Here is a 20475-nt window from a genome sequence, read left to right on the forward strand (position 1 = left end):
CGCTTCAGGTTCATCCCGAGAACCCACCATCGTAAGCGCCCACCGGCACCGTAAGCAGCTAGGTTGGCAGCAGTGCGCCTGGTATTGTGAGCTGCCGCAAAATCTCCGTGCCGCATGATGTGGGAACCTATGTCGAGAGCGCCGCGCCGCTAAAAGCTGCTCAAACTACTCGTTGGACGACTTCTGTTACATTTGTCGGTGTCTGTACTGCAGCGGCTTTGCGTACAGAAGCGATGTTTAACCTTATCATGCAGCCATTATCAAATGGTTGCATGCAGCAGCCATTTTGATAATGTTGTCATTCGAGCTTGAAGAGCCATCCTAGGATGCAAAAAAAAATGCTTCGTGCAATGAGAGGTTCGCTGTGACAGATTAGAAGGAAGCCAACAGATATCACAGGAAGGAGCATTGGGGAAAGTTTTCATATCTTATTTTGGTCCACCAATTAACGAAATGCAGGCTGTAGGATCTGCAACCAAAGGTTTAACATTGGAGGTCCGGCGGCTGTTCATTTTTATAGTGCCCCAGAGCCGCTGTCTAGCAGCAAGTGTACTACGTCAAATGGTGCGTTTAACGTAACTTGTGTTTCCCAGTGTTGCCCTTGTCCGCAACGGCTATGTTTTACGTGTTGCAAATCTTGTAGTACCAAGAGGGCGGAAGCGGTGCATGGACCTCCTTGTGCTACCTAAGGCATCAAAAGCTAAACGCTCTCAAGATTAGGTTGCAGGTAGCATAAATACTTTCGAAATACCACCATAGCTTAGTTGGTAGAGCATCAGACGGGAAATCTGGAGGCTGTAGGTTCTAATCGCACCGACGGCATGTTTTTCATACTATTTGATACACACTTGTCTTTTGGCAATCAGATTAACAATTTTTTCATTAATAACAGAAATAACACAATGAACATAACTGTATGCTGCGGCAGATTTGAAGAACGAACAAACACTGCAAATATTCGCGGCAATATCCCCAGGTGGTATTAATTTTTCCGGAGCCCTCCACTGCGGCACCTCTTTCTTCGTTCCTTCTCTCATTCCTTCTTTATCCTTTCTCTGACGGCGCAGTTTGAGTGACCGCCGATATGCGAGGCGATACTGCGCCATTTCCAGAGTGCCAGAGCTCTGTTCCCGCTTTCTCAGTCCTTAAATCCTAGGTCGCAGCTGGCCGCTTGTGGTGCCCTATTTGTAGCTCGAACACGTGGACTCCTCCACCTTAGTCTTAATTACTTGAACACAGAAAGGGTGCCAGCATCTCCCACTCCTAGTCTAAAATGTCGGGACACAGTGGTGTGAAGTTTTTTCGCTATCGCTGCGCAGCATCATTCCACAGTCCTGGTGGCTTCCTAGTTTGACAGATGTTTGACAGATGTCTGTTGGACAGATGAGAAAACAATATCCTTAGACCATCTGGACAGTTGCTATTAAGCTCAAATCCTTCGTATGGTTTTTAAGAGGCGTATGACACTCTCGAGCATTGCTTGTCAAGTAGGGGTGACCATCAATGAGCCCATTGTATGATCAGGAATCTGCCTAGTCTTTTTATTACCATGAAATGTTCAGCGCACGAGCACGAGGTGTGAATATTGGTGGCCACGTTTCAACGGAGGGAAAATTCAGTACGCACGTACCTCGAAATAATCAGTTCATTACAAAATGCCCAAGTGGGAGAAATAATCGGAGCCACCCAAACAGGCCTCCTTCACATCACATGTGCTGCTTTGGAGCATAAACCCTTATATTATACTGGTAGCATACTTAGCACTAGAGGTAAGCAGGGTCGATACATGATCAGACCGTTTCCGCATATACGCAAATGGGGGATGAGCCATTTTGGCAAGGGCATTCCAAGCACCTTCTGAACCAGGATGGTATGGCGTTCTCTTATGCAAGTCTTAGCGGAGACCCCCCCCCCCCCCCGCTTTGCCCCCATAAGCCTTCGGCATTGCTGGAGGCTTCCGTTTATTGTCCTTATCGTTGCCTAATAAAAACATAAAATTTTTCTCCTCAGTGTGGAAGCAGGCTTAAAGCGAGTTGTTATACTTATCTTCCTTTGACTTTGACTGTGACTTCACAATGTGACTTGAATTTCCTACCACTCTCTTTTCTCATTAATTTTTTTATCCTCTCACCCCTTTCCCCCCGTGCAGGGTAGAAAACCGGTTATTGTTCCGGATAACCTCCCTGCCTTTCCTCCTCCTCTTCCTCCTCGCAGTCAAGGCCGCCATCTCCTACTCGCGGCCGTCCCTGTCCGGTACGTAAAAGCACGGTCGGTGTATAATCAGACAGGCCGCATAAAGCAGACAGGCTCAGTGGGTATGGCACTCAACTGCTGACCTTAAAGACGCGTGTTCGATCCCAGCCGCGGCGGTCGAATTTTGGTTTTTAGCTGGGTTCTAGAAATCCGTGTCGGAATCTTCGAAATTTCACACAAGGTAGTCGACTATCTTCGTTGGGCTCAACACCGAAATATTAACAAATAACATTCATAGAGCCAGAGTGCTTTGGAATGGGCACAGAATTGACTACAACAATGTTAAGAGGGGAACGACTTCAAAATGCTATTCCTGGGGAAACAATTCATCTGGGATCATTTAGTTCGAAAGTGGTTTAAGGAACAATTTTCCACTTCAACTGGTCCAGTTACAATTTGTCCCTGTTGAAATGGAAACTTTTTTCTTAAACCAGTTGGCTACAGGTTCTAGTGCAACTGGAAACTTGTTCCTCAAACCTGTTGGTGACTGGTCCCAGTTGAACTAGAAATTCGTTGTTATTGAAACCGGCCACTATCAGGAAGCACATCGTGTACGTACAGGCAGTGTAGTTCAGGAAAGCTAGAGAACAATATTTCACTTTTAAATTCATGCCTGATGTTCCCAGCATTAAATCAGGTACTCTGCCTGCATGTTCACAATTACTGGTGCCACTGTTTCTGTAGGCATTTAGGCTTAACCCTTATGGGCACCAGTTATTATCTGGATCACAGAATATGTCTTTAGAACATGAGGCAGATTAGAAGCTGCAATATTCAGATACTAATACTTCTGAGATTAATGCACTAGTGTTCGTCATAAATTATGTTTTTTGAAGATGCACACGCCAATAGAAATATGCGAAAAACTGCACCATGGCCAAATTTTTATTAGTGGAATGGCAGATTACATGCTTCAGCGCTATTTTCAGAAATATTTGCTGCGTTCGCTCGCTGGCAAAGAAAATGGCTCGTTTCCAAAATAATGGGTGTTATGCTACATGAGGTACACCCGACAAAAAGGGTCAATGTGCGTGTTGGCTCTGAGCGGTATGTGCATTTTATTAGCTTCATAGACTGCTATCTATTGAAGAAATGAAGCTAAGGGCACTTTTGCAGCTTTAAATGTTTCAGCTCTATACATGGCACTTACAGCTTCAACTTCAGAACAATGGGCGACCGGTGTGAGGAGGCGCGGCGGCGGTGCAAAGTATACATCTTGCACAGTTAGGCCAATGCAGTTAGACGGTACGGTAAATCTAAGATTCTTTACGATAGCTGTTGGGCAGATTACGGCAGTGATGTTTAAAAAATTATTTGCTCATACTTTTCTGAATTGTTCTTGGCGAAAGAGTGCAGTACTGGGCTAAGTGGTGTGTGTGTAGCTCTTGTTAGCACATCCCTTCATATTTTCTGCAGCTAAGAAGCGCTTATTTTCTTTAATTCCTGATTTAACCTCACTAATAACAACAAACCCCTTATCACATTGGTTAACTTATTTCCTTGCAGGTCCAAAGCACTGAGCTAGTGGACTCTCCTGAAGCTGGGCGCGCTATGTCATGTGAATTAAAGTTACGGCCCTGCCTTGCCAATGATATGCAGCAACCCTTTGTAGTTACTGATATTGTGAATGCGACTAAAAAGCTAAATGAGCTCCGGTACAGGCGGTTACTTTACAGTGCAAAGTTGTTGCTTTGACAGGCATTGTTTCATTAATTGTGTGTGTATGAACATTAGTTATAAAAAATACTAAAATATTTTCGGAATGAAACTTCATTGCACACAATATCTCTGTCCATCGAATCATAGGTTAGCTATGGTTTTTTCCTCGTAGTTTGTGCTATACAGGCCATCTTTCTAGTTATTGTGTTTAATCATTAAATAGAATGAGGGGTCTTCTAAACAAATTTTCATTGCGATCGCAAGCCGCTTGCATGCCTGCCACCAGCATGCTCTCAGTTGGTTATCATTTGGATCGTAGAATATCTTGTCCGCATGTGTCGTAGGTGTGTGGCAGGAATGATCCGACTTTTTCAAAAATTTATATGCTGAAATGTAAAGAGGGCAGTTCTCACCATGAGCAAAAGCTGAGCACTTGGACATCATGCACTTCTAAGCATTCAGATCAGATCAGAGTCCTCTACCACGCTTAATCACACTTAGGCACATCCTTTGCGCTCTCATCTCCTCTGAGAACAGGCATCTTGTGTTGAAAAGGCTTAAAAAATGGCGATGCTAACAACGTCTTTAGTGCAGTGCTGCCTTCTTTCAGTGCTGGTGCACTGGTCATCCAATGCGTACGCATTTCTTGCAGTGCCCACATCCTGGAGTAAGCCCGGATGTGTGACCGAGTCTGCGGCAGCCCACTTGCCTTCCAAGCCTGTGACGGCATCCCTTGCCGACAAGTAAGAAATTATGGTTAAAGGTGACTTGCTTATCACCCTTATTGAGAGAGAGAACAAAACTGTAATGAACTCTCAGCCCCTGTCTGGGGTTTCTCAATAACATGTACTAGGTCTCGCGCAACACCTTACAGGCGTTTTAGATGAACACCTGAAGAAGAGAGATGCAGGGTGTGGTTTGGGCAGCGAGCCAGTTGTTGAGGGAGGTAGGATGAAGGGTTGGGTGTATTGTGCCTAGCTTATTCTATAATAATCAATATATTCGCAGATCATTCGTTTGCAGGCTTGCTTTTTTTGTTAATCTTTGCTACCGTCAAAATGCGCCCTATTGGTCGTTCATTGCACTCTTTACTTGATGCGCATGATGGACAAGCAGTAAAAGAACGATTTTGCTATACATCTGAAGAATGGAGCATTAGCTTACAAAATTTGCATAACAGAAACCAGGGCAATATTCCACACTTGCCTCACAGCCAAAATTGATGCCTAAGAATCCTGGACTTGGAGAATATTACGCAAAATTCTATCATACCACATTTACAGTACTCTGAAGGCCAAGTGACCTTGCTTCGTAGATTAGGTGTAATTGTTTTTTTTGTTACAATTAGTCAGCGCTTTTTTGTTTAGCAGAATAATTTGAGGCTTACGATGAGTATTTTAGCAGCGGCCTACAGTTGTGCCAGAACGTTAACCTGTGACTGTTTGCATGGTCTCATGAGAGATATTTTTGCCAGCTGTAAAGTTCTATCCGTTTTCGTGTTCCATAGGATACGACGAGGTACAAGCGGAGAAGAGGTAGAAGACTCTAAAGAGTTGCGAACAGCGCCGGGGTCATGAATTAAATAACTTACATTGAGTGCATATGAAGCGGCCGGACTAGGTGAGGGAACAAGCATATTTTCGGGGTTTATGAATGCAATTTTTTGACTAAGACAATCAGTATGCTGCAGATATTTCATGTGCAGGCTTGTATTGTTTTGCTATTTAGTTCTTTGCTTTTAAAAATATGCCCCATTGCATCTTAATGGCAGGCTTAACTATTTGATGCGCATGATGGACAAGCAGTAAAAGAATAATTCCGCTACGCGGGTTAATAACTTTCTAGTCGAAATCAAGAGAAAGAAATGGGATTAGACAGGGTATGCAATTCGAAGGCATGACAACCACTGGTCCTGAACGGTAACACATTGAACTTCAAGACAAGGCAAGCGTACAAGAGGGCGGCCAGAAGGTTAGGTGGGTGGATGAGATAAAGGAGTTTGCAAGCATTCGGTGGGTTAATTGGAGAGACGTGGGAGAGGCCTTTGACATGCAGTGGGCATAGTGAGGCGGGTTGATGATCAAAGGAAAGACCTGCATAAAATTTTATTCGAACCTCGTTGCCACAGTCGTCCGATGGTTATGAAGAACTATTTGTACAGCACATTCTTATAATGATCAAACTCTCTTCGCTTGGCCTGAAATCACATAAAAAAACCTCCTGTTGACGCATTTTGAGTCGTACCACGGTGCATGTTCACTAACGGGGCTGAGCGAAACACAAAGAACTGTTGAAATAAGAGAAGAGATGTTGCGATGATAATAATGGAAAAAATACCGCATAATCCGGTGACTGGCTATAGAAATGCACTGACTATAGTGGGCCATAGAGCAAAGCGGCGGCGAGTTCTCTTTGGGTTCAGTCTCTCATTCGAATAGGCTTGTTAAGGTGGTCTAAATGGATGTCCATGGAGCCACCATCGCATGCATTCATTTTAAGGAGTCGTAACAGTTTTACTTTGGAATAGCGTCTCAGTGTGGCACCTCCGCTCTCATTTTGCCCTGTGTGTTAAGGCAAAATGTGAGATTTCGAACATTTCCTTCACTTTTTCTGTGTTTCAGCTGGTCTCATCAAATTTAACGAACGTTATGCTAGGATAGAAGGTAATACTTTAGCATTTCTGTAGCTGTGAAAAATAAAATGAAGGGGTCAATTTGCAAATTTGCATTACATATTGCTCTGCTCTTCCAATGTTTCCATAAGACTGGAATCAGACTGCTTTGGCTTTTGTCCCTTCTTGGAAGAAAAACATCACCCTGCGGGCAGTAGGGCTATTTTTATGGTGGGTGCCTTACATAATGCTCCACATTGAGAATCATACTGTGTGAGAAGGAATGGATGCACTGTTTTTAAATTTGAGAAGTGTAGAGTTTGCATAAGATGCCATGTGGCGCATAATGCAGTGATTGCAAATTTGTGGCTCTACGAACATGAGAAATCCAATCGCAGTGGTTCTACAGGGCAAAGCTTTTAGTCAATGGAAGCCACTTTTTCTAAGCCCCAGCACCTTGTGGCTATGCGGCAAGTCGTAGTGAATAACGGCTCAGTAAAATTTTCCCCCTTTTAGCCTGTGTGGAGAAAAACTTGTTTTTGATGTTTGAGCATTTATCAAAGCATCAGGCTCACATGATTGAGATTTGATATCTCGATTTGTCTTATTGGAGGTTTGTAATCTCTTCGAAATGTCACATGATTTGATATTTCAGGGTTGTGAGGTTCTACAGTGTTTGGCGACTTATGTGATACATTCATACTACTTACCCGGCGATATTTAGCAACAGAGCTGTGAATGACCATTGAGAAATTAATGTCAACTTTTCATATATACACTGATATTATATATAATGTATTATATATAAAAGTACTAAATATAAATATAAGAAAAGTTTGGTAAAAAGACTCAGTGTGAGCGGATTTGAGAATCACATGACCTAGGCTGGTGTCAGGAATAAGGCGCCAATGCGGAAGTTTTAGATAGCCTTGATCAGCCGGCCCAAAAATTGGCAACTAGGGTACCGTTTGCTCAATCTGTTTATCCAGCTTTAAAACAACCCAAGTAAAAAAGAGCTATCAGATGACACTGGCGCTATTTGAGCGTGCGAGGACGCGTCTGCACGAACAGAATCCGCTTTTCTGCAGAGCGCTACCCCCGTCGGTGTTTTGAGTGAGCACTGGGCGACAGAGATGCATCAGGATTTGTGGCATGGCAGTTTTCTTGTTTTGAGAGATTTAATATGAATAAACTTTGTTGTGTTAATGGCAGCTTGGTTCAAATATTTTAGCCAATTGTTTTCTGAGAGTGTCTACAACTCGTGAATTGAATCTGCATATCTGAAGCCAATATTTGAAATAGTCAGCTAATTATTCATTATTTATTAAGCGATATTCATTATTTATTAATCGCTCAGCTAGGACTCCCTATTTAGCTGCCACACCCATGTGGCCTTCTTGGACGCAAGGTTACTCCCCAGTTGCCAGTGGCACATGCCACACCACGCGTGAGTTGCGTGCCCACCCTGCACTGCGCCCATCATCAAGCCCGGTGCTGAGTCCATGTTAGGCCAAACACGTATGTGCCCGTTTGATGTGCGCATGGGTCTTAAAGCGTGTGGTCCGCGTAGCGATCAAACTGCTCTCATGCGTTTTATGCTTTGTGAGCTGTTGTATTGCCCAGTTGTCAAGGTTCTTCAGGAGCCAGTACCCTGCTCCATCGGCTTTGTCGCAACCATGCAGTGCTTGCGTCCGGAGTGGGCACGGATGAGTCATCAAGTCTGCTTCACGAAAGCGGATGCTGTGGGCCTGAAGGGACCTCAGTGGCGACAGCATTTACCATTGTAAGAAAGCAATCACTTGAATTTACTAGGCAGCCATCTCCGCACTGCAATTGCGTATGTGTGCTATGCGTATAGGCTTTCATAGTCAGCCACTTAGTAGAAGATAGGTGTGCCTCTATCCTCTCATTTGGAAATAAGTTCAAGTGTTTCCAGTGATTTTCTTATGCATTCACAGGAGTGCGTTGAAGTGCGCACCAGTGCAGGACTGAACTGAAAACTGCGTTGAATTGCATGACAGGAAAATCTAAGAACCTGAAAGGAATCTGGTGGGCCTGGGCCAGGATATGTGGGCCTGGGTTTCTAGAGAAAAGGTTGCCGAAGCTGTTGAAGCAATGCTTACGAGAGTGTTGTTGCGGGCTAGTTGTTATAACTTTGCTGAAAAAGAGAACAGCGCAAACACAAGACGAAGATAGGAACAAACAAGGAAGGCGGATTCATCATTGCAGCCAATGAGACGTACTCCCAAAGGGCTAAACAGGCACTAGGAGAGAATTTTGAACAGGTCATAGGAAGAGCCCTAAATAAGGAAAAAGCAGAAGCGCAGGCTTGAAAAAGTTGGCATCAAATAAAAAGAATTGCAAAGGGCTGACTTCGCGAATGCCTTCTTCACTTCAAAAACCCTCACATAAGCTTCTCCTTTGCGTGTAATCGTCTCCGAGCGACGAGCTGCCAGCAAATGGTAGGCAATTATTTGCAGAAATTGCTGTCGGCGCTAGAAAAAAAAAAACTGCGCCTCTTTTGGACGTTTCTCTCTTTGTCTTGTGTACTGTTCCCTTTTTTTAAGCAATGCTTCGTGGGACGTTGTGGATGCTGTGTAGTCACTCGTGTGTCGAACGCCGCATTCATCGCAGAGAAATTATTCTGGCTAGCTATAACGAAAATATTGAGCGGTTTCTTGCTTCCTTCATGTCTTATGCACGCTCTGTCAATGCAAAAACATATGTCCCCATTAGCACCAAGGCCGGCGTCCGCGTCGTGACTCATGTCCTATTCTTCAATGTAGCATGACGCCGCACTTAATAAGTAACCTAATGTAAGTTGTGCATAGTTTGTACAAAGTATGCATTGAAAGAAAAAGGAAAAAAGTAATCAGAAAATGGCAATTTTCACACACACACACACGCACACAGACACTCACACCCACTGATGGCTCACTGTCATAGTCATAACTCAGTTATCTTGCAGCGCAACATGACCCGGCACTTCAATGTTTTGGAATTCTCATACGTATGGAGTTGGAAGTGTGCATGCTGAAATTTTTGTGTTAGATGGCTGTCACAGGGTGATAAAGGTTAGAGTGTCATTGAATGGCCCATATGCAGCGAAACTTGCTCGGTAGGGGGTGCATCTAATCGATTGTACTACGGTCAAGCGCTGTAGCGACAAATAGGAATTCATTCCGAAATATTCACGGCAGCTGAGTTATTCAGTAACTGTTGCTGAGCTTGTTAGTTCAAGGTTCAGGAAAAAATGCATGTGGAAACTAGAGACATGGATGCATTGTGAGGCCGGGACTAGCGATGAAATTAGCCAGAACATAGTCTTTGGAAAGGGCTAAATGGAGGCCAATGGGCGAGGTGTTTGTCCTGCAGTGGATGCAGTCTTAAGGCGCTCATGATTATTCAGATGATTTGTGGGGATCGAGATATGTACTACGTTTCTCTCGAGCTCATTATTCATGCCTGGAGGTATTCTGGCAAAACGCCAGCACTGGGAACGCTGGGAAACAAACGGGGCCTAACGAATAAGGTTTGCGATTCAACGTTTGCTGCGGCTGTGGCGATCCGTCCGAAAACACTTTCGCAGTTAAGAGAAAGCTGTGGCCAGGAGGCGACGGCTTCTAAATGCTTGGTGCTCACACATACGCTTTGAAGATAAACGTCCAGCGCAAAAGCCATCGCCTCGTACTCGGAGCTTTCGATGCCCTCATAGCAGGCTCAGACAACTGTGGATACGCCTTTGTAAATGTTGTCTCGGGTGGGCTTATCGTTGGAAGTGATGCAGTATTATTGTAACTACTGCCACAGGTCCGGCTTCCAATCTGTGGCAGGTCTTCCGGCAGCCGGGGCCTGTATATCTGTTACAGCCCCCCCCCCCTCCCCACATGAGGGGTGTAGCCAGGAAGTCCCTTTTGAAGGGTGCTTTACGCATTCTCAGGAAGCAAGTATATCAGAAATTTTGATGAGAGAAGGGTGGGAGGTGTTTATGCAGTAGCACAGCCGCCTTGGTGCACATTAAGACTGTAGGTGGTCGAAATTTCTCGGAGCCATCAACTATGGAACCTATATAACGACATGCCACGCCGTGCCATGTTATGCCTTAATACTGTACAGTTGTGATCCCTCGAGAAAGCCCCGGGAAAGTCATAAGTCATGGTGTCTGTCAAGCAGATTGTTCGCCATCGACCTGATGGCGCATCCGCGTCGACAGTATGTCACCTGAAATGGAAAGGTAGCAACTCACTCGTTTTGGTGAGCAGCCTCCGTTTGCCAATGCTCAGTGCGCGGTGGTGACTGCTATTTTTTTTCTCACTTCTGGAACTTCATAGAAGCCAGGCATGATTCTAGCCTTTTTGTGCAATAACGCCTGTAGCACGTAGTTTGCATGAAAGAGTGCAAAAAATTCCGAAGGATGGAAGAGAATGACGATCGGAGCAAGCAATTGTTGGAGAGAAGTGAAAATGGGGGAGTCTGTGCTCAATATTGAGCTGCCTAATTGGTTTATGGAGGGACGAGTACAACTAATGTATGGTGGGATAGCCCAGAAAATAGGCACTTACTCATCACGGTTGGAGAGCCATGCGGAAAACAATCACCGTGGAGAAGCGTGGGCTAGTACAGAAGTAGACAGGGTTGCGGTTACTAGAGTTTGTCGTGGAAGCATGCCTTGTTCCCGTTGATGTTCAGATGTCTATAGGGCACGCTTGGTTAACAAAGAATTGCCGTCAGTAGGTGTTTTTGTCCGACTTGGTTTGAAGCTATTTATGCGCAAGCTTTGAAAAAAAACACGAAATATGGAAAGCTTTAGCTGGAAGTGGCTATCTGGTTGCTTGGGTAGATTTCCATTGACATGGAATGTGGGTAGAAATCCTGCAAGGGGACCCCCCTGAATCTTCGTGTATATATTTTTCATGGGGTTTAAGGTCCCAAAGCGACTCGGGCTATGAGAGACGCCGTAGTGAAGGGCTGCGAAAATTTCGACCACCTGGGGTTCTTTAACATGCACTGACATCGCACAGTACATGGGCCTCTAGAATTTCGCCTCCATCAAAATTCGACCACCGTGGCCGGGACCGAACCAGCATCTTTAGGGCCAGCAGCCGAGCGCCGTAACCACTCAGCCACCGCGGCGGCTGCAGTTGGGAAAGGACTGTAGCCTCGAAAACAAAGGCTGCCTAGTATACTACGCTTTACGCGCACTCTGTTCTTGTTCCTTCAACCTTTTCTCAGGAAAGAAGAAGTTATACGCGAGGCTTCTGGAATATGGTCCTAACAAAGAACTAAAAACCGTTGCATCGTGCCTACAGCTTCCGATACATGGTTAGCATGCTGAGAAGAGGAAAGATACGTCAGTCTTAGTGTGACCTTAGTGAAGATCAATGTGGTTCATTTATTGACACCTTAGTGTCCTGCACGTAGGGTAACATTTTTGCTCGGAGAGCTTGAGGTATGACAACTTTGCTGCCTTTAAAAGTGTGCCACCTGTCACTGACAGTTCTACGGCAAAGGGCTTGAACTGTCCAGTTAGAGGCTGATGGTACATAAGAGCTTTCATGACCTTTGAGAGAACTGGGCCATTTACGGTCTCTTCAGCCAGTTTCTTCCTTGTGTTCTCACTCACCAAGCTGGAGCAGACCTAGATGGCATGAACCTCGACATCATTGTCATCTGCTGCAACCCCCTTATCCTGGATGTCAGGTGCACGAGACAGGGTGCCTGCCAAAAGAAGTTAACCAGGGACATAACACAATTCGTTTTCGTATCTCGTAAGCCTAAGAAAGAGGCATTGTAATCTTGGTCTCTGATCTTGTGGTCACTTCCCAGGTCTTGTGTATTGCACCAGATAGCCCTGACTCCTTCAACAACAAAGATTAGATCCGCCGAAGTGTCTGCCGAAGCACTGGTCCCTTGCCTCGTTGTGAGGGCGGGGTCTGTGAGGAGGCCTGTGCAATTGCAGGGCGTGGCTTGTGCAATTGTATGTCTTCCCAAAGCTTTCTGCCTTTAGTTCTATGCCGTGTGATGCGCTTTGAAGTCCCCCAGGACTACCAGCGGGTTTCCTTTAGCCTTCCTATGAGCACGCGCGTGATTAGATCTCCGAAGTCGCTTTGCTTCTTCCTCTGAGAGCGGTCATGTGGCAGCAGTAAAACGGTGTCTTTTGGCAAGAACTGACTGTGATCCTACCTCACATTTCTCTCATTGTAAACCATTCGTTTATCCTAAGCACTTGCCACAAAGCTGTTATTGGTTGGCGTGGTGGAAGGTTCAGCTGCCATTACCACTCGGCGGCGCTAAAATATTGTGCTTTCGCCGTACTGACAGGAATTTTTTTTAACTTCCGCGATGCATCAGTGGTCATGGTACTCGGCTGCTGACCGAAAAGACGCCGGATTGATTCCGGCCGTGACGGTCGCAGTTCGAAGGAGACGAAATGCTAGAGGCCTATGTACTATGCGTAGTAGAACTTTCTCTGGCTGACTAGTTAATTTGGTACATTTCAATTGCATAGCGTGCGCTAACAGGACGAACACTGGAAACCTGGAGAAGACGAAAGAAGCGCTTCTTTCGTCTTCTCCAAGTTTCCTGTGTTCGTCCTGTTACCGCACGCTATACAAATGTGCTATGCGATGTCAGTGAACGTTGAAGAAAACCAGGGGATGGAAATTATCTGGAGCCCTCCACTACGGCGTTTGAGTTGCTTAGGGGCGTTGAACATCATAAACCTAACTAGTGAGACTGAATTCATGGTCTCGCTGGAGAACGACTGTTCTGAGTTTTTATGATGATGACCTAGTGTTCAAGTATATTAACAAGCTTAAAGATATTGTTAAAAGTGCGCAATAGAAGTAGGTGACCGGCTATCCAGACAAAATGCTGGCAAACTCTCGGGAAACAAGCGCCAGGGCATAAAAGCCTCTAACTGCATAGATAGAATTGACAGAACTGTCAAAGTTGAGCGCAGCGTAAATTACAATATTATTTAGATCATCAAGAAGTGTGAAGAAACGATTAAGAGTGTAGACGAGCCTTAAAAAACGCAGCAGTTCCATGATTAGCACAGTCCTCGCATGAAAAGAGATAAAATCCCAATAAGGAAGGGTGTCAGGCAGGAATACTAGAGCTATCCATGAATATGCACTGCGTGTTCAGAGGTATTTATGGTATAGAACTGGAGAGGGAAGAGTTAGGGATAAAAGTTTATTGGCAACAACTTAGGACTAGTAGCTAACAAGAATAAAAGCGCAATAACATGACACAGAGAAGGAGGAAACCGACAGGACAGGCGCTAACTTGCAACACTTTACTGTCTTCATAAACCACCGCGTATATATCAACCCCGGTTTATGAAGACAGTAAAGTGTTGCAAGTTAGCGCCTGTCCTGTCGGTTTCCTCCTTCTTTGTGTCGTGTTATTGCGCTTTTATTCTTGTTAGCTATGAACCAACATGCCCCGGAGAGTGTTTTACTGAAGGACTAGTAGTATTTCTCGTTCGGCAACCTAGGGGACGATTTTGAATGGCGATCAAGGACCTCTGGAGGGAAAGCAGAAAAGTGGATGAAGAGAAATATTGTCCCAGAAATAACTATTGTTCATGAAGAGGACAATTGCGTATTAACAATGTAGGAGCAAGCAGTTTTATTGGAAGTGGTAAGACAGCTACTTGACGAGGGCAGTGACCACATATCCATGCACGAGACCGAAATATATAGGACTATAACGGGGAGCAGTACATTTTACAGGTACTCAGGTACTCAAGGAATAAAAATATCGATATGCCTCTAAAGAGCCCCGCTATAAAATGTGGCAGAAATTTCTCCAGAGCCTTCGACCAGCTCTACCGTACCACATGCAATGACATGCTGTGCTAACTCCGTGTGTTTATATCTTGCAGTGTGGCGGCTTTCCTGGACAAGTCATCGAGTCTGAAGTGAGACGTACTCACGGAGGCCTTTTGGGGTGGCCGGGTTGACAACGTGCTACCCTAAACTAGTGCTTTCTGTGTGGTGCCCTTCGTGGAGAAGTAATAGAGTCTGGTCAGAGGCTTGCTACCAGAGGACCTCTGGGGAGGCCGAGACGACAATGTGTTACCCTAGTAGTGACGCTTGTGGTGCGGCGCACTTCCTGGACAAATCATCGAGTCTGAAGTGAGACGTATTCACGGAGGCCTTTTGGGGTGGCCGAGTTGACAACGTGTTACCCTAGACTGATGCTTGCAGTGTGGCACCTTTCCTGGACAAGTCATCGAGTCTGTTGTGGAGCGTACTCACGGAGGCGTTTGGGGTGGCTTGGTTGACAACGTGTTACCCTAGAACACTGACACTTGCAGTGCGGCACCCTACCTCGACAAGCCATGGAGTCTCCAGTCTGCTGTGAAGAGCACTCACGGAGGCCTGCTGGGGAGGCTGGGTTGAGAGAGAACGTGTTACACCCTAGTAGAACGATGCTTTCAGTGCGGCACCCTTTCTGGACAAGTCATCAAGTCTGCTCTGAAGCGTACTCACGGAGGCCCTCTAGGGAGGCCTGGGTGACAACGTGTTTCCATAGTAGGCTGACACTATGTAAGATAAAGCTTCACTGTGACACTTGCGGGGCTGGCAAGGTGAGCGCTGTCTTAGTCCGTAAGAGCAATAAACCCGTCAGAACTGAGCTAAGCAGGTTGTGAGCCGTGTTTTATTGTTGAAAGAAGCCACATGTATGAGTCTTTTTTCCATGAACTGTGATCATTGGCTTCGGCACAGAATCGGTGTAAGTGAAAAGCTTTGTTTGTTTGGTTGCGTAGTAGGTCTCGCTGCTCAGGCTTGTCTGTAGACTGTGCAGACGAAACCTGCGCACATGGCTGCTGCTCGGAAGAGAACTTTGCGCGTGCTAAAGCGAGGCAATACTTTCATTCTTCGATCGATTTTTACCACTTCTGTAAATGCTTGTGAATTATTTTGCTCTTCCAATATTGGTAGTGGCAGCTTGTGACGGAAGGGCAACTAAAGTCATTCGCCGGGCCCCTTTTCTGCTTTCTTCATGGTTGTGGCCTGCGTCAGAGTGAAGTTCTCTTCACTAAAGAATTTTCTGTGTAGTTATCTCTGTGTTGAATTCGTAGCTGGTTTACAGGAGTTTGTGGCTCACTGGAGAGGTTGAGTCGTTAAGTTCAGTTTTCGCGTTTATGGTTCTGTGGTAGTGTTTGATGGGCCGATCTTTTGCCGCCACTCATTTTTTTCTGACTATGAGCGGAGCATGTAGAGAAAACACTGCTCAGACACAAAAGCACCTCCTGGGATGAACAGGCTGTCGCAGTATAACCCTGCGAATTATACCCGCCCTAAAAACTGCAGCAACCAACGCTCCCCAGTGGCACAGCAGGGGTGTTACAGAACGCACTAAGCTGCCGAGCAACCTACGTAACTCCTACGATGTAAGCACTCTAAAATACTAAAACCTGGTGTAAAGAAAATGCGTTGATTACACATGCGGAACTGTGCAGAATAGAGAACCTTGCCGGCTCTCAGCGTGGTCTGCTGCTTAGTAAAGCTTAGCCCAAGCTCCATGTATGAAACCTTGCTCTCTGATTGATGATGTCGCATTTTCGTCCGTGTAAAAATAACTAATCACTAGAGATCTCGGGATTACTTGGGATCAGGGCTATCGAGCTGGCTCTTTCAATGCCTGTATCAACGTGCCAAGCTGGTAGCTGTAGTCGCGCCCTGGATTGAAGGAACGACTGCTGCATTAAAAGAGGGACTCAGTCAGGAGCTCAAGAGGCGATAAGATTCAATAAAGTTCTCTCTCTCTCTCTCTCGAAGCCACGTATCCTATCCGCGGCACATTAACGATGCTAGCGCTTTTCGTTGCAGTGGTTATGCACTTCGGCACACGCAAATGTAAATTGTTCTTTCATGACCCGATCCTCCTAAGCGCTATGGAGACGTGAAAAACAATTCGGCCGCCGCGGTGGCTGAGTGGTTATGGCTCTCGGCTGCTGGCCGGAAAGACACGGGTTCGATCCCTGCCGCGGCGGTAAAATTTCGATGGCGGCGAAATTCTAGAGACTCGTGTACTGTGCGATATTAGTGCTCCTTGAAGAACCCCAGGTGGCCGAAATTTCAGGAACCCTTCACTACGGCGTCCCTCATAGCCTGATTCGATTTGGGACAAACCCCCATAAAGTGTGCCAAACTAAAACAATCTGCCTGGTCGGGCTCGATGATCGGGCGAGGGATCGAGTGTATACCGCGGCGGCCACGTGGTAGGGAACAGCTTGGGAGAGTGCGATTTCTTAAAGCCAATTTCAAGGAACACTATGAACAGAGTGAAAGTGGCCTGCAAGGCATCGCCAGCACCGGCAGTTTGCACATACCACTACACTTCCGTTAACTTGAGACAATTATCGCGAAGTGTCTCTGTGCTTTTATGTTGCGAATATCAACCTAGTAACGGGAAGAGAATGTTTCATTGAGATATGAAATATTGATCAAAAGAGGCAAAGAAATGTTGATAAAAACAAATCGTGTGGAGCTGTAAAGTTGTTGACTAAATAAGCCAAGCGCTATAGGTGTAAATTGTTCACTTCACATTTCATGGCCTGGTTTGCACTGGTAATCGCCTACCGGGCTTCATCAGAATGTGGTGACGCAGCCGCTGTCATTGGTGTGTGCAGGAAGAGTGCTTTTTTAAATATGACCGATGCCCTGAGCAGCCATAAATCAATCCACAGCCTCACCAATCTGTCATGCCGCTTTTGTGTTCAGAAAGATAAAAACGAACATATGATCTGCGCATGCAAAGTCCGTAAGCCTACCGCTGAACTCTGGCCTGATCCCTACAAAGAAGCATGGGATAAGCTAAGGCGCAGCGATGACCCCGACATTCAGTCCAATGCTGTGGAATGGGCTGGCGTCGGCAAAGGTCTCCACGGCCTGCGGCACGCTAGATAACTTGCCTTAATTTACTGAGCTTATGCGCAATGTTTTGTCAGCCTCAGTCGCTTGTGTGCATTGCTGTTAAAACTTTATTCGCTCTGCTCACAGTTACCTGTGAGTGAAAAATCATTTGCTACGAGGTTTAACACTGCAGTGATGCGGTTTTCCTAATCTACAACACCCATGTGTCGCGGATCCACGAGGTTCGGAGTTTGATGTGCACAAGGTGTACACGCTGAGCTTCTCAGGAAATATTTATGGCGCTTTCTTATGAAAATGCACGCACCCCTGCCTCCTCTTCCCCCCAACGATGGTTTGTTTCCGTCCCCACCTCTCCACCCAAGATATCATGCTTCAGCTCTCAGAAGACGTCCTCCACCCCCGAAACACGAGGCGCACGCGCGCGGTCCTGGCCCTGGATCGAAAACAGTCATTCGACAATGTACATCATTCAGCAACCTTGGACGCCCTGTCGCACTCGTACCCATCAGTACATCTCAGCCTTCCTCCGCCACCGCAAAGCTGAAATCACTTTTGGCTCACTCTCCTCCCTTGTTTTCACCCTCGGTAGCCGAGGTAACCCCCAGGGCCGCTTCTATTTAATATAACTCTCATCCCCATGGCAAAGGCTCTTTCAGCCATTCCCGCCCTCTCGCACTCTTTATATGCCGACGACATCACCCTCTGGACCTCCACGGGTAATGTCGGCACCATTGAAGAGACACTACAAGCGGGGCAGATGTGGTGACCTCCTATGCCCATCAGGTCGGCCTTGCATGCTCTCCTACAAAATCGGAACTTCTGGTCCTTCGCCCCCCTCGGGGAAGACTGGACAAAACTCCCCCACCTGGCATCGATGTCACCATTGATGCCACCCGCATACCAGAGGTAGACAAAGTTCGCATCCTGGGGATGGTTCTCCAGAACAATGGCAAGAACACTGCCACAATCACCAAGCTCACTGCTACCGTTCAACAAACCGTTCGCCTCATCAGACGAATCGCTAACAAACACCGAGGCATGCGGGAACACGACCTCCGCCACCTGATCCAGGCTTTCGTCCTTAGCTGGGTAGCATACTCCCTGCCCTATCTCTTCCTCTCCCTAGTAAAGGAGAACAAAGTCAACTGCCTCATCCGTCTGGCGTACAAGACGGCCCTCAACCTCCCCCAGCACACGTCGAATGAACGCCTTCTTAAGATGAGCGTACACAACACCCTCGCCGAGCTCACCGAGACCCATCGATCTGCCCAACTTGATCGGCTCTCCTCCACCTTAGCCGGTCGTCACATTCTTGAAGCCATTGGCCTACAACCCCCTGGCTATCATACCCACACCTCCCTCCCACACCGCACGACCTCCGCCGCCTGATCCAGGCTTTCGTCCTTAGCCGGGTAGTATACTCCCTGCCCTATCTCTTCCTCTCCCGAGTAGAGTAGAACAAAGTCAACTGCATCATCCGTCTGGCGTACAAGACGGCCCTCAACCTCCCCCAGCACACGTCGAATGAACGCCTTCTTAAGATGGGCGTACACAACACCCTCGCCGAGCTCACCGAGGCCCATCGATCTGCCCAACTTGATCGGCTCTCCTCCACCCTAGCCGGTCGTCACATTCCTGAAGCCATTGGCCTACACCCCCCTGTCTATTATATTCACACCTCCCTCCCACACCGCACGACCTCCGCCGCCTGATCCAGGCTTTCGTCCTTAGCCGGGTAGTATACTCCCTGCCCTATCTCTTCCTCTCCCGAGTAGAGGAGAACAAAGTCAACTGCCTCATCCGTCAGGCGTACAAGACGGCCATCAACCTCCCCAGCACAGGTCGAATGAACGCCTTCTTAAGATGGGCGTACAGATTAAGGCTTGCTCTACTTAATAAAGTTTTTTCACCACCACCACCCCTGCTAGTGAGCTGCAAGAACGAAATTGAGCGCACATTTGTGGCTGCAGGTCAGGCTAAGGGCACTCTTCGTGCGTTCAGTTAGAACTGTTGCCGTAAGAATGAAAAGTTTGCACTGCCTGGGCCCCTGACAGGGTGAAATGTGTAGTATATAGATGGAAACAAAACACGTAACAGGCACTGGATGCTGCCTGCCACCAAAAGCCTGTGCTGGCAGCGTGTTCTTTCGGCAGAGAGGCGAAGCTGACCCGGCAGAAAGAACATTCATGAACTCGCATTTTCCAAAGAAACTGCATGTTTCCATAGGGCGCTTGTTTCTTCTTGGCTGGCCAGTGTTCAAGCTACTACGCCTTATATATATGCGGTGAGGGTTTCTTCATTTTTTGTGGGGGGGGGAGGGGGGGGGGGGAGGGGGGGTAGTAATATACATCGGATACGCTGAAGGCTGTGTATTTTTAGTGTGACTTTACGTGTACAGCTAAGCGTACAGTTCGGCGTGCCGTGCTTTGGCCGTCACGACAGTTCGTTTTCAAGAAACGTAAAGGACCCAGAAATCTTTAGTTTAAACGAGGTGAAATCTGCCATATCAGCAACGAGCATTCAGATATAGGTTTATTTACAAGAAGTAAGCCGGTGTTGTCTAAAGTCCATCACAGGCCAGAGAACTTACAGGACGAGAGAGGAAACGAAAACCTTTGTCCTCTGTCTCTGCTCTCGTCCCCGTCTTCTTCTCCATCGTTGAACCTCTCTAGACACTTGATTGCAAGCCCGTTTTGCTCAGCCATGACAGGCCGTTCTCAGCAAAGCTCAGAACACAAGCGATGGGTCCTTGAATATGCCCTTCGTTGTCTTCGGTTGCCCGGCCGTAGACGTCCGCTGGAGCACGGTAGAAACCTAGACCAGTATCCTAAATAAAATTTCGGACCAGAGAGGCTGGCACCAGTTCAGAGCAAATCTTGAACTCACTTGTAAAGCGGGAGTTACTCGGCGGCGCTGGACATCCAAATCTATTTCAGGATACTACGGTGCCTCAAAGTTTAGCTTTCGTCTTAAATACTATATTTTACAGTGAAAGCTGATAGGAGAAGGTTTTTCGGTTCTGCGATGTCGCTGGCGCAACACGAAGAACAGGGATTTAGA

The 20475-nt window shown here is 46.6% G+C and overlaps 1 protein-coding gene across 1 annotated transcript in view; it reads left to right on the top strand.

Annotated features, from left to right (window-relative positions):
- The window catches only part of LOC144108200 (uncharacterized), a 224423-nt gene that overhangs the window by 74719 nt on the left and 129229 nt on the right, over positions 1 to 20475 (top strand). Inside the window, exons 12-14 of the mRNA XM_077641479.1 lie at positions 2150 to 2253; positions 4565 to 4655; positions 8206 to 8306. The gene's annotated coding sequence lies outside the window, so the exon portion shown is untranslated. The remainder of the gene's footprint in view (positions 1 to 2149; positions 2254 to 4564; positions 4656 to 8205; positions 8307 to 20475) is intronic.

Source organism: Amblyomma americanum, chromosome 10 (assembly GCF_052857255.1).
Source record: "Amblyomma americanum isolate KBUSLIRL-KWMA chromosome 10, ASM5285725v1, whole genome shotgun sequence".
NCBI classification, from domain to species: domain Eukaryota; kingdom Metazoa; phylum Arthropoda; class Arachnida; order Ixodida; family Ixodidae; genus Amblyomma; species Amblyomma americanum.